We start from the raw sequence: 15,834 nt of genomic DNA on the forward strand, positions 1-15,834 counted from the left end.
TGGTTGCTGATAAAACCTGTGACTGATTAAAGAGTCCTGACGGGACTCCATCATTCTTACAGGAGGCATGCATAAAGGAGTCATATTGTCGACGCGAGGGATATCCCACTCGCGCGCTTGAGGAACCACATAATTGTTTGACAATAACATTACTGGTTGCTGATAAAACCTGTGATTGATTATCGAGTCCTGACAGGACTTCATCATTACTACAGGAGGCATGCACGATGGGGTCGTCTGTGCTAGTGCGAGAGAGTTGGACAGAGACAGACTTTGCTCTTTCAACATATTTATTGCCGACACAGGAGGCATCAAATTCAACATTTTCATTTCCCCGACACGGGGTACAGAAAAACGCCCTCGTTTGGGGGGAGGGGGACCGAGAGACACCTCGGACCCCCGCCCCAGCACAATCCCCCTCTTCCGAGTGTCATTTGCGCTGTCCCCTACCGCGGCCACCGCGGTAGGAAGACTGCTGCCTGCCATCCTTGGACGGGCGGCGCGGCTGAGCGCGCTCGGGAACCACAACCTTGCTGCGGGGCCTGTCAGGCGCCCTGGCTGCAGAGGCTCCCCTGGAGGAAGACGAGTGCTTCTTAAAAGAAGCAGAGCGGCCCCTTTCCTTGACGCGGGAGGAGCGGGACGCCCTCCTAGCTTGCTGCGGTTCTTCCTGTGGCACTGTGGTGGACTCGACAATGTCCTTAGCAGCCTTAAAGAACGTGACTCTGCCCTGCAGCAGCTCCAAACCGCCGCCCATGAGGGTGGTGGGACTGTTCTCCATGTTGATGAGGGATTTATACATCTCACCGCGAGGACCCACAGGCTTCTCGCCCACGTCCCTCTTAGGCTCGAGGTCGACATAGTCGAGCCAGCGGGCTCTCTCAGCTTGGAGGTTATAATCCATGGACCTGCCCATCCACTTGACCGCATGCCAATTGACCTTCAGCATGATGTCGAATAGGGTGTTTAGCTCCGCAGTGTGCTCCCCCGTGGGCAGACCTTTGACCAGGTCTTTGGTGGAAGCTAGCAAGAGCTGGATAAGATTAAGGTCCTTAGCAGCCAGAGCAGCGGACCGGTAGGCGTTACGAGCCCTGTCCGACTGCAGCTTGTCCTCCAGGACAGTGAACCCCGGCGGGTTGGTGCCGACGGGGCCGACAAACGGCCCGTTTTTAGCCGTGCCTACATCCTTGCACTGGGGTCTGACGGAACCCAGAAAGGATTGTGCCAACAGGTGGTCCAGGTTAGGGCAGGTGGACATGCCTGCCTCCGCACCGCCAACCAAATCCAACACAGAAAAAGGCAGCTTCCTGGGGTCTTTGTGTGTCTTCCATGAGGAATGGAGGGCCTTGGTGAATCCTTTCACCAGCGGCAGCCTGGAGAGGACATACGGGGCGGGAACCGAAGGCTCCTGCCCGGGCATTTCGTCATCATCCTCGGCCTCTTCAGAGGGGAGAGGAGGTGGCAACTCCTCTCCAACTCTGGCAAGAGCTCTCATGTAGACCGTGAGATGATCCAGCATTTCTGCTGCAGAATCGACGTCCTCTGCTCCCGCTTCACCTGCTTGACTGGCGGGTGGAGGGGCAGTGGTGCCTGAGGAGGACTGGGAGCTCCCTGCGGCGTCCAGTTGACGTGCTGGAGCCGCAGGGGCATTACCTTTCACTGTGACCGTGAGTCGAGAACCATCGTCCTCGACGGAGTCCTCCTCCTCCTCGGCCGTGTATCCAGAGTATTCAGAACCAGAACCCTCGCTCTGACAGGAGCTCAGGTCCGACTCTCGCCTGAAAGTCTGGACTGTTTTGGTGATGCTCACGTTGAGGGGAACGTCCCCGACGGTCACATCCGAGCGTTTCTTTTTGGGCACCGCGCCCGAAGGGGAAAAGGCTACCGGAGGGATGTTAGCCTTCTTGGTCGCCTTCTTAGCGGCGACTTCACCAGACCCGCCAGCTCCAGTGACAGTGGAGCTAGCTGCGGTCGGTTGCGCGGCAGGCGGTGTCTCATGTAGCACGGCGCCATCTTGACTTGGAATGGCGCGCTGTTTGCCAAACGGATCTCCGGAAGGCAGCGCCGCACCTTGACCAACGGTGCGGGCCGCCTGGGGAAGGAAAGACTGGGCTGTGGGGTTGAGAGCAGTGGACCCACCTGGTGGAGCGCAGGCCCCGAGGCCTGCCCTGGCTAGGTAGAACCGGTGTACCAGTACATCGTGGTCGTAGGCCACGCAGAAGTCACAGAAGGGTCCTGCTCTCCCCTGAGGACTCAGTGCAGAGAAGGCGTGTGCAACGCCCATGCAGCCGACACAGAGATGGTGAAGATCCTGTCCGTCGATGAGTCCTGGACAGCCTGGACATTGCCTCGGCAGGAAGGCCAGAGGATCCATGGCGAAGCACTGTAACTAGAGTTAACAAGAAGCAGACGAGCTAACAAGCTAACGGCTAAGGCTAGGCCACGCTTGATTCGGGCAGGGCCTGAACAAGCGGTAAGCAGTGTAGCTAACGTTAACAAAGAGCAGACGAGCTAACAAGCTAACGGCTAATGCTATGCCACGCTTGCTTCGGCGGAGGCCTGAACAAGCAGTAATAATCCTTTGTTATAGAAGGAAATAACCGTCGTTTTAGGACGGGACAAGAATAAGTATTCTTAAGTACGGGTTAATTCAACACTCGCCGGTGGGCGACTCCAATGCCACCGCTTTAGGCTAATGCGCGAAGAATAATAATACAAAGGCTGAGTTTCAACTTATCTGAATGTGATATCGCAGAGAGTGAAAAGAGGATGTTACTTCCGCCTCCGGGGGCTTATATAGCCTGGAGGCGGGTCACTACGGTTTGAGTGACAGGCCCTTCCTACCTACGTTAGTACGGGAGCTGAAGTAGTTTCTCTGAATGATCGCCAGGGGGCGTCATTACCCAAGTGGGAGGTCATCCTGGAATATTGACAGTAAACAGAGCAGGATGCATATCTTCCTATCCATCACATGGTCTCAGCCCTTGGACTCGCACAGTGTCGTGCCCTGCCCTTTATTCACAGCCTGAGTGGCAGAGATACCACCAGCTATCCCTTTTTCACTGGAAAGAAGGCATGGTTCAAGACCAGCATGGGTCTAGATCTCCCTGCACTTCAGGAGTTTGGTGAAAATTCCTCTTATTCCCTCTCAGAGGATGTCAAGAATCAGGCTAGAGACCTCACAATAGCTGTATATGCATCAAAAGCTGACCATTCGGAGGACTTTGACCTGGCAAAGCTGAGAGTGTACAAGTTCCTAAATAATCGATCAACCTTGTTGACGCTGCTGCCACCTACAGAAAATGCCTTTGGCCTGCACCTGAAAAGAGCTGCTCTTGCAGCCATAATAGATAAAACCGCACACATCGCGAAGCCTGACATCCCTTGCTTCACTGAATATGGATGGTCTCTCAGTGATGGGAAGGCAGTCCCCTGTCCATCTACAGAGCCAGCCTGGCCTATATCAATGGACAAGGCAATATCATGTAGCTGTATCAAAGGCTGCCAGAAAAACTGTTCATGTGCGAAGAAGGGAATTGCATGCTACTTGGGGTGTCGTTGCCAAGGACTGGAGACAAGATGCAGCAGGATAGGTACACATGACAGTGATAGTGAATAGTAATAATTTGCATTATAATGCAGCCTGTTTTAATCATGTGTTCATTATAATTTCCCTTAAGATGAAGTTGTTGGAAAGCATGTGCATGTCTATGTGTGAAAGACCCAAAAAGGCAGTTGCATTCATATCATTGAGATAATCTCTCTCTTTTTTTCTTTTTTTTTTAATTAAAAAATAATTTCTAAGATACATTGTTTTGGTCTCTGATTTTATCTGAAGTCATTGCTACAACTACATACAGTAGAATCGGACAGGAAATATAATATCTCGTTTACAGCCATTTTGACAACATGCAAACTCAAGAATAATATAGGTATAAGTCCCTTCTGTGCCATAAATCTTAGCAAATGGATTCATATTGCTTGTATTTGCAAAAGCAGTCAACAATCATGGTAGAAATTATGTTAAAGCTTTATTTTGGGAGTCCACCATCTTGCAAATATGCACAATAAAGGACCAGACACACCCAATAATAAAATTAGCTATTCCATTGAGTCTCCCATGGTCAGACACCATGAAATAGACACCAAGTTTGCGTTTCTAGCTCATCTGGTTCAGAAGTTAGAGGCAAAACCTATTTTCTGGGTCCTTACATTATGGCGGCCATATTGTGGCGGCCATATTGGATTTCATGGAAACTTGCAATACAAAAAATGTTCATATGTATACCATTGATCAACCTGTGAAGTTTCGTGGAAATATCCCTCAGTTTAAAATTGTGCCCTATTCACCCCCCATTAAAACTAATAGGCGGCCATATTGGACTTTGTTGTACAAATTGACCGGGTTGTCCATATAGGTTGTGATCCTACTGGGTCATAGATAATATTTCTGGTGGACAACTTTGTATGTCGGGGCAAATGCAGGTTTCCTAAAAAAAGGCTGGTTTGCCCCCTGGGTAGAAGGCTAGAAACACAACCACCCTAAGGACTATAAACCATGGATTGACATCTAGACCTACTGCACATACAGTATGAAACAGAGCTGCTACCTTTAAATGCATTTTGAGAAAAAATAATGCTGTTATTTGTTCCAACAGCTTTATACCCTGTACATATATTAAATGTCACAATGCGACATAGCTCTGTTTACACAATGCTGTACCCCCTCCAAATGTATATATGTTCCCCATTTTCAACTGTTTTTATATTATTTGTGACACTTGCTTTGGCAATGTAAACGTATGTTTTCTCATGCCAATAAAGCTCCTTTGAATTGAATTGAAATTGGATGATTACCCATCACTGGCAAGTGACTGCTTTAGTATGCTAAAGTGACTTGTGCATGTTTTTTTTTCTCCATTATTTCATTATTCATTTTAAATATAAAAAAAATACTAAAATAACTATTAAATATAGAAAACAAAAAGATTTGTCTTTTTAAATAGTATTAGACAGGAGTGGAAACAACTTTAGGAGAAACATAGACAATTTTGCAATAGTATTTTTCTAAAGAAAAAAAGGTTAAACCAATGATAATAAACCCAAGGAATATCTACAAGGAACAGACAACACCCGGAAGTTGGCACGCCGGGTGGCCACTTTTGGGTGGCGGAAGTGACGAAGTGCTCATAGACGCTAATGTTAATTTTGGGTGGCCAAAGTGTCATGGCGGCGTCCCATGGAGCCTGAAATGACGAAAATGACGTTGGTGTCCGTTCCTTCTTTGATCTTCCTTGAATAAACCCAGGAACAAACACAGACACGCACACGCAGGCACACGCACGCATTCATGCGCACGCACGCACGCACGCACGCACGCACGCACGCACGCACGCACGCACACACACACACACACACACTCACTTACAGTATGTGGAATGTTTCTTTTGTGGAAGAATATACCAGTGAAAGATTATATCAAAAAAAATACCTTCATTTAATTGAAAATTTAACACAGTATGATTTTAATTAAAGTCTCATGATGTTTTTGATAAATGTATACAATTTCTTACTGCATACAAGGCTAGTTACATTTTGTTTTCAGTCCATTCATACAACAGGAGCCTTATTCTGCTCCACCCACTCCTTACGGTTGACTCTAATTAGCATAGAGTCACTGTATACATTAAATATAATGGCTTTGCCAGTTAGCAGTAAATGTATACAGCAAGGGGAAATGCCAAGGATCTTGTTCCCTGGATGAGACTCATCATTATTCCCGGCTATATGCAGTCACATGGTCGCTATATACGGGTCACATTTGCATAATCACCGAACACCATATCAAACCCATTTCTCGCTGCCGTCAGATGCGTTTTGATGAGGTGAAGTGGGTGTGCCTGTTTGGCAGAGTGGATCTGATAAAGAGACACTTGGAACTGTGTTCACATTCAGAAAAAAACTATGTTTTCTTCTATTTTACGGAGCCAATATATTTGCTCTATTTGTGTCTGTGCTAAAGCATGAGTGAGTGAATTCTTTATTTATACTTGGTTGGGTGCCAGTGTGACGCCTAAAATAGCAGATCTACAAGCTTGCAGCATGTCACAGAGCGAGACACAGGTGCGCAACAATATCGGTCTTAAGGCCATAGTGACAGTCATGTTATAGCAGTGTTGTTAAACAATCAGCGTATACACTCAACCCAGGGGTCCTTGAGGGGATTCCGTGGGGTCCTGGGGGTCTCCTTGCTTCACTGAAGAAGACCTGTTTGTTGAAACGTTAATAATCTTTGACTGGGAGCAGTTTACCTCTAAGGTGTGCAGATTTTATTTTAATATCCCTCGGGTCCCCAGCTAAATATGTTAATATAGCATCAAAATCTGTTTAACCACTTTAACCTCATTTAATCCTTCGGCTATTTTCCGTAACATTTTGGAAAATCTTGAAACATTCTGAAAATGTTTTAATGATTAAAGAAAAGAATGCAACGTCACAAATCTTCTTATGGGGATCCCAGGCACAAACTCTTTTCAGTTGGGGGTCCGGGGTTCGGTACGGTACTGCAGTGGCATCTTCACACACTGACATGAGGTTCCCAGGGGTGGCATGTCTGGGCGCAGCTGGCACTTTGTCACCAGTCTGCCATGCCCGGGTAAACACAAAGCTCACCCAAGTGACCATCAAGTAGACCTCTGGGAAAGCCTCTTGTTGAAAAATGGACAGTAACGTACAGGGAATACTGTAAGTGGTCGAGGTCGCTAATAATAATACTTCATTGTCAGCAGCAATAATTATGTCAGAGTTGTTATATGTCTATTTTTTCTTTTTTTCTTTTCTTCTTTCGAGACATAATTCCACTATTGTGGCATCTCAATTGACAGAGGAAAGCTGAAGAGGCCTCTGCAGTCTGTATTTGAGTTGTCTAATATAAAAAAAAAAGCACTGCTTAATACATTTTGGCAGCTTAGTTCAGGTTTGATCAGCTTTGAAGTGAGCTGTGTCGTTTGTCCTAATTAGCTGTTTGTTGTATGGTGGTAGGCCTATCCCCCACTTTTATAGAGCTGATTATGGTAACCTACTGGCCTTTGTTTTGTTTTTTTAATGTATTGTCACATCACAGGTGTACAGGCCTGAAAACAAAAGAAATTGGGTGAAAATATGTCTTTTTTTTACACGAGGTATCTCCATTTATGGGCATAAAAGGAATCTCCATATATGGGCATGAAAGGGATTGTATGTATGATGTCAGACAACAGAATCCATATGGCCAAGACAGATGGAGCGGTGTCTTACTGGTATTATCAATAACATCTTAGTATTTTGCAAATTATTTGGGGGCCAACTTATTCCCTAAGCAATATCCTCACGACCCACTAGTGGGCCCTGGCCCTCAGGTTGGGAATCACTGGTTTTCTCTTTTAAATGTTTTCATTTACAGGAAGAGTGCTCATGTGCGTCTTGCGGTGACACGCTTCCTAGTTTCTTCTTTTTTCGCACTGATTTTTTACATTGCACTATTAGGTTGTGTTGGTAGTTTCTGAGTATTTTTGCTTTATTTAACAATGACAGTGAGATACTTGTTTGCACTAACTAGCATTGACTGCTATGGTCTCTTTTGCAAGACACTTTATGTATATACAGTATACTTATATATTATTCGCCCCCTCTATTGATGCACCTTCTCTTTATTGGTACTGTACTGCTCTTGTCTTTGTTGGGGCATGCATGCAAGTGGCTAAATATGTATTTTTAGACGCAATAAGCCCATTCCCAAGATGCACCGCAATCTTTCATGGGCAGATGTGACTTATGGGGGCTAGTGTAAATAGTAACAAAGAAATTCCCGGCTTATTTAGCCACTTGTATGCATACCCCCACCCACTGAAATCGAAATACTAAAATCGCTAAAACAATAGAAAGCAGTAAATGAAAACATTTTAACACTCATCTTTTCTTTTCTCTAATTACAATCTAAAATATGAACCCTTGTTGTAAAAAAACCAAGTTGTCCTTTAAGTGATTTATTTCTTTTGAATATTGACACTGTGGAATTTCTGCTTTTACGCGAGTCCAAAATGTGAGTGCTTTCACCACCACTGACCCTCATAGGTTGAGGTCTCAGTAATGCCCGACTCCAAGATCACTTCCATAGGCTGCATTCCCAAACAGTAACTAATCGTCCTTCACTCAAGCCGACCACAACTCCATGTTTCCAGACATTTGAGAGGCATGGCGATGAGGGGATTAAGCAGCAACTCTGGCCATGCCATTCTTGCTGTCATGCTGATGGTGGATGCAGTACTGTAGCTCAGTGGTTCTCAACCTTATCAGGACAGGACCCCCAAAATAATCATATTTTAACTGGGGACCCCCCACCCACCCTGACGAGCACTAAGAGTTAAGGCATTACATTTTGTATATCACGGTTTGTGAAAATAGCAGATCTACATGCTAGCAGATCTACCTGCTCGCGTTGCAAGGCATTGTGAGCATGTAGATCTGCTATTTTCACAATTTCTGCCAACAATATTTGTTGGTAAATTTGTTTAATTTGTCGTTTCAGAGGTATTAAAAAGTCCTTAAATTGTCACTTTAGAAATGTGCTATACACTTAAACGTGGTTTGTTTACGGTTGAGTGAGAAAATAGTGTTGCTGATTAAGTTATTCATCTGGGGACCCCCCAAAATAATTCGGGCACCCCCCTGGGGGCCATGACCCACAGGTTGAGAACCACTGCTGTAGCTGTACCAACTGGTGGCCCCTGTCAGCTGGACCTCGTGTGGAGCTGTGATGTCATTGCATCCTCTGGAGTCAGAGGGGGTTAGCGAGATTTTTTATGACTCCATGGCCACTGGCCAGTTTGCATTATCGGGAAATACCTGTATGTGGTTAACCTTGCATGCGTCACCAGGTTTTTCCACACGTCAGAGAACATGCGCGCGCGCGCGTGCGTGCGTGCGTGCGTGCGTGCGTGCGTGCGTGCGTGCGTGCCGTGCGTGCGTGCGTGTGTGTGTGTGTTGAATACAGAGTGCACTCACCACAGCACTCATAGCTTGTTTTCAACAGAACAATAATGTCATAGAATGATAACACACCTACAAAAGTGGTTCTCAGACATTTCTCATGCCATGGACCCCCAAATTGACGCAGCCAGGGTCCCTATAGAAGATTTGGCAAATAGAAATAGATCTAGATTGATCAATAAGCTCAGCTATTTTCAAGTGCAAAATATGGCTCAATTGGCTGAACTGTTCCTTGTTTTACTGGGGACCCCTCAAGAACTACAGTACAGTATATAAATACAATTTCATGTGTCTGTGTAAGGTTGGCAGGAGGGACATGGGTTTGCTCTGTACACTGCTACTGCGGATCTCTTATGGTCTAAATAAGTATAGTATTACCATGAACAGTTCATGCTAATGTTAAGCAAGCCTTGTTTGAGCCAGGAAAGTTCCTATGCCAAGTGTTTAAATCTGTTTACTGTGACATGAAACGGCAGTCTGTCCCACAAACAACAGCAGCAGTACTTTGTATCCAAGCGCAAAGACAATGGATAAAAATGGTGTCTATTATCTTATTGTGTATACATTTCTGTTGCTGTTGTTGTATATTATGTTAATTCTCCCTCCCCATTTCTTATTCCCTTATTATTATTGGCCTACAGTCTTTTTTGTTTATCCTTAGCTTTTTTCTTGTCTTTATTAATTACTAATTATGACTTATGCTGCTGCAATGTCTGAGGAAGCTGAACAAAAAATGAGTTTTACTGTCATGTACACTGCACAATAGCCTGGCATTTTCCACACTGAGAACGTGGAATTACTCACACATTCCTCATTCTTGCAAATGCCAGGCAGGCTACCTGTACACAATATGTATTAGCAAACCAGCAGGCTGCGGCTCAGGAAGTAGAATAGCCTTTAGAAAACAGAAGGTTCCTGGTTTGATCCCCAGCTCTTACAGGCTTTGTGTCGAAGTGTCCTTGAGCAAAACATTGAAACTCCTTGCCTTCACCATCTGTCTGTACGCGAGTTTCTGAAAGTAACACACATTGTAAAACACTTTGGATGAAGGTGCAATAGTAGTGCAGACAACATATTGTCTATTTCTGTTTTGTATTGTTTGTTCGTTTGTTTGTTTTTTTAGTTTTTTCTGTTCAGTGACAAGCACAGAGAACAGCATGAAACCCAGCCTTTTCCATCATCTGCTTGACATGAAATGACAAGCTTGCCACGCACACGGCCTATGGTACACGGCACACGCACAGTACATAGGCTACATAGAGTAGATACTGTACAGTCTATAGCACATATATGCAATATATTCACAATTACAAGTCCATTCTGGTAAGGACCAGCCAAAGATCTGGCATAACAAGCAGTAAACCAGAAAGGCATAGAAGCTGTAATGCAGAGCTTCATGTTCTACCAGCAGATGGCAGGCTTTCCCTAAAGTTTGCACTAGTCTGAAGCCATCTACTGTATTCATGTCATGGAGGATTCTGAATGACAATACTTAGAGTATTGAATGTTTTAACTCAACTTGTAACATTCTCTTGCATCCAGATGAGCTGTATCTGGGGCGAGGATGTAAAATGAAAGGTAAATTAAAATGAATACATGCCTTGAGCAAACCTTGGCATAAAAGACACTGTCTGAAACTAACTGCAACTAATTTCTTGCTTGGTAATTGACTCTTCCATGCTTGTTCTTGCCAGCTGCATCCTAATAATAATATAATCATTATTCATCATTATTCTTTTTGTTCTTGTAAAAACAACAATAACAACAATGTTATGTTACTTGAACCCTAGCATCCATGTTCTGGGGAGAACATTTGCCAAAAACGCTAGTAGATTGGCTATTTTTGGTGAAGAGGTTTGGTATAGACTAGAGGGGAAAAGAAGCAGACCAAGTAAGTACTGAGCCAAAGGTCAGGTTTTACTAAGTATTGAGGGTTGAGCGTTAATACCACTTCTACCAAGAATAATGATGATGATGATTAATGATAATATAATAATAATAATATATAGTAATATCCATTTTTCTCTAAGTAATGCTGTAGGTCTACTTTCCTATTGATTGAATGTGAAGCAACAGCAACCTGCCCTTTCATTTCTGACCTAAAGTGAGCCTTCATGCTGTCATGCTGTCAAAGCTGCTGTCCATTTCTGAAGGACTTGTAGAGAGGAGATAAATCCCGCCTCACAGAGCCAGCGGCTCCCGCTGTCAATACTCCCAGGTTTGAGGTTACACCCAAGGCCAAGCGTGGCATTTAAAACAGGCAAAAGCTCAGACACGGAGCAGTGTCGGGCTTAAAAAGCAACGGGCCAACGGGCACTTGACTGACACCTTGGTCCAATTACCTGGAATTTCACTCCAGTTCCGAGAGCTCGGTCAGATCCAAGGAGCTCAGTCTGCCAAATTAAAATGTGTGTCATCTCTGGGTGACATTACGGAATATCTGTATCATACAATGTTATATCTGTGTTAACCACGTAGGCTCTGCACCTGGCTGCTTTTGCATTTGAGTGTTTAAGGCCTAGGCTATGGCCTACATTTCAAATAAAAGGGCCAATATCCTAGTTTCTGTTTTTGTTAAATATTGAAAAAATCATTTCTGTATGATAACGAAAAAACATCGCATGGATGCACCTGGGACGTATCCTCAGTGATGTAGCCCAAGCTCAATGGTTTCGAGTCCCGCAACATCATACCCCTCACTTGGGTGACCCAGCCGGGGTTGATCAAGTCCCGACTTACGTCCCAGTAGCTACCCACGATCAGTCCCATTAGGGAAAGACAGGACCATTCACTCCACCACTCCGGAACTACTCTGCCGAGACCGGGAGAGGAAATCTGGCCCATGGAAGGACTAGACTCTGTGGGTTGACACCTGGCCGGGCGCCTCCAACATCTCACCAGGTCCACTCCTGCTCTCACCAGGTCCAGGACCTGTGCGTTGCACCAGACTCCAGCCTCAGACATTTCACTCAGGAGTGGTGGATTCTTGAGCCGCAATGGTGCCACAGGCTCCACCTAGGCAACAGTGGTGCTGCAGGCTCCGCTTGCGGCTTGAATGGCCCTCCTAAAGGCCTAACCGTGGGACCGTACCTATGTTCCCCAGGTTCTATGTTCCCCAATAGGCTCTATGCATATACGCCATTTTGTTCTACTTCCGGGTGTCTTTCGACTTCCTTCACAGGTGTTACTGATGATACTAATCAAGGCTCTGTTTGATTTATTGCACAGTGGGTCTTGTAGCAGAGTGTTTCCAGTGAGCCAACATGCACAATATCAGCACCCTGACTCTGTTTGACCAGAATGGAACAGACCCTTCATTAGTATCATCGGTAACACCTGTGAAGGAAGTTGAAAGACACCCGGAAGTAGAACAAAATGGCGTATATGCATAGAGCCTATTACCACCTAAACCTAACCTTAACCCTAACCTCAGTAAAACTAACGCTGTTGAATGCATATTAACCTGTGGGGAACATAGAACCTGGGGAACATAGGGTGGACCCCGTCTAGCCCAGACTATTCCTGGTTGTCACATAGTCTATTCCTATGAGTCACTATAAATAGAATAACGAAAAAAACATTGCATGGATGCACCTGGGACGTACGTATCCTCAGTGATGTAGCCCAAGCTCATCTGGGTTTTGGGTCTCGCAAAATCATACCCCTCACTTGGGTGACCCAGGGGGGTTGATAAAGGAATGTGACCTGGTAATTAGGTTTTGGCATAGTTTTACTGAGGTTTTAGTAATAGGCTACCTGGTGGCAACCGTCCCGAGGTCACCGGATTTGCCACGGGGTGGGCAGGTTTTGGGGAGAGCCGTGAGGTGAAAACAGACAGAGAATTTAAATATAATTAAAAAATATCAAAAAATAAAACAAGGACATCAAAACAAGGCTTATATGTATGTTGTTGGAATTGCAATATTTGTATGGGTGATTGTGTGTTACTTGCAGTAGGCCTAATAAAACAACATAGCCTCTTATTACCCATTTAAACTAAACACTATTTTTATTTTGCTCTCCTGCTAAAGATGTCTGAATTCTGTTTTCCCTTCCTGCTCAATTGCATTTTTTGGGCCCTTCAAGCATTTTTTTGCAGCCACTGCACTCACTGCAACCAGACTGCAACAAGCGCCTTGTAAAGCTCTGCGCATGCGCACTTTCGTGTGCCAGTGTTGCCAAGTCTGCTTGTTGTAAGCGATTATTTTCCAGTACAGTCCCTTTTAAATATTTGGAAGGTCGGTATATTATATAGCAACTATATTTGTAGTTGTTTGTCTGTAATGTCCAAGCCCAAAATAAGCAACACTTACATTTTGAGCTTGTTTTCATCAATCTGGCTACTAGCCATCGTCAAAAAAAGTTCCTTTTCCTTTGCGTAGCATCAGAGTTTGTTCTTGAGATATTAGTTTTCATTAACCTGGCCAAGCGTGGCTGCGTGGCCGTTCTCTGGAGGCAGAAGTGTGTGTGGGGACTTGCCGGAGCGACCAATAACATTTGTTCACAGATCTCTGTGACCAGAGTTGCTTGTTTCTTTCGCAGTATCTGGCAACACTGGTCAGGAGCACCACGGTGTATTATTGAGGAAGTTTCCTACAGAAGTTGTTACCACCTGTACTGTGGCTGTGGATTCATCATGTTATGGAGAAAGGATTTATAAACAATGCCCTTTATGTCGACGCTAAAGGTACGTGTAAGAAAATATATACCGGTATATAGACCTATATACATGCAGCCGTTTTCAAGCTTGTTTGGGGCGTCAAACTTATTTAGAGGGTCATTGAATACAGTTGTGAAAATTGTTTTCTCATTTTGAAAACCTGTCGCCAAGGTGAGTCAGCTCCACCAAAAAAGAACTGATCTACAAGCCAACAACCTGTCTCGGTGCGACGCGTTGTTAGCTTGTAGATCAGTTGTTTTTGGACAAGGGACGCAGCTGTAATGGCTACAGTAGATAAAAACATTGAGAATTGAACCGCCACAAAGCAGAATATTATTCCTGAAATCCTGCCACTTATCCTGAAGCCATATGTGCAGGTTGAGACAAACCTTTGAATGAAATTGAGCCACTATATTATGGCTTTGTGGTGGAAAAAAGTTCTGCACATGCAGTATCAATACTGCAATGTAGACATACTCTGTTACAAGTTAAAGACATGTATTTAATATTTACTTGAGTGAAAGTACAAAAGTATTATCAAAACATGTACTTTAAGTACCAAAAGTAGAAAGTAGTACTGCACATTATGCAGATTGGGCCATTTCAAGTTTTCAAATACCGGTATGTAAAAAAAAAATTCAAATGGACAAAATGTATATGGCTGAAGTGTTAAATGTACAGTATGTTTTGTAATAATAATTATAAAAAAAAACACAAAGTAACTAAATAAATGTAATGGAGTAGAAGTAAAAGTACTGGACATTTTACTCAAGTAGTCTATAGTACAAATTCCTAAAAATCGTTATTAAGTGCAGTACTTAAGTAAATCTAATTAGTTACTTTACACCACTGCTTTTTATGTGTTTCTTTCCCAGAGTTTATGTTGGTAGTACTGTAGTAGCAGCAGGTGTAATTTCAGGCCTTTCCCAAAATACCATCTAATCTATATTTTTTTACAGTCTATGCATCTAATCTAAAGCCTACTGGTCTGTTGAGAGTTAAGAGCGATAGCCTATACAGGATATGTGGGCACTAAACCCAACTGGGCACTATGGACATGTGGGCACCGGGACAACTGGGAACCAGAGACATGTGGGCACTAGGGACATGTGGGCACCAAAACCATCTGGGCACTATAGGGACATGTAGGCACCTGGACAACTGGGCACTATAGGGACATGTGAGCACCAAAACCATCTGGGCACTAGGGACATGTGGGCACCTGGACAACTGGGCACAAGGGACATGTGGGCACCAGAGACATGTGGGCAGTCTGGGCACCTGAATTTTCCATAGCATGCTGGTTTGTTGTTGCTAAGTGACATTCAACCATAGGGACATCTGGGAACCTCGATGTAACAGTGCCCCTTTTTTGGACAAAAATGTAAATACATAAATCTTAATGTATAAATGATGTGAACATGCACTGTACATCAGACTTTTTAATGTTATCCTGCAACTTGTTTATGCCCAAAATTACTGGATATACAGGTTTAGAAAAATGAGAGCGTAATTGTAGCATGTTTAACCCATTTAGGCCTGAACACAATATGACGCAATATTTTATGCTTTAAATATAAAAAAATAGCAGATATACAAGCTCACAGCGCGGCACCGAGTGCCGCGCTGCGAGCTTGTAGATCTGCTATTTTTGAAAAATCGTGAAAATTAGAATTTTGACCCGATTCTATAAGTGTCTTTTGAATCCTTCTAAGATTTTTGGAAAAAAACTATGTTTCTATGTCAGCAATCTGGCCAGCCATCGTCAAAGAAAAGGTACTTTTCACTTAACTGGAGCTCAGTTAGTCTGTTCTTGAGAGACTACTATGTCAGTGGTGCTCAAACCTTTTCATGTGAAGGACCCCCAAAATGATATTTATTTGGCCACGGACCTCCATTTCAAAATATCTAGTTCCAGGGACCACCCAGAAGCAACATTTTGAGTTACAAACGTTCGCCTTGAAAATACATATTCAAAGATTTGCACATATTTTCATGACTTTATCAAAAATAGCAGATCTACAAGCTCGCAGCGCGGCACTCGGTGCCGCGCTGTGAGCTTGTATATCTGCTATTTTTTTATAGTTAAAGCATCCACTAATTTTAGGCCTAAATGGGTTAAGTATTTTCTGATCATGTATACGTCTGCT

The sequence above is a fragment of the Nannobrachium achirus genome (genome assembly GCF_963921795.1).
Source record: "Nannobrachium achirus genome assembly, chromosome: 23".
Lineage (NCBI taxonomy): Eukaryota > Metazoa > Chordata > Actinopteri > Myctophiformes > Myctophidae > Nannobrachium > Nannobrachium achirus.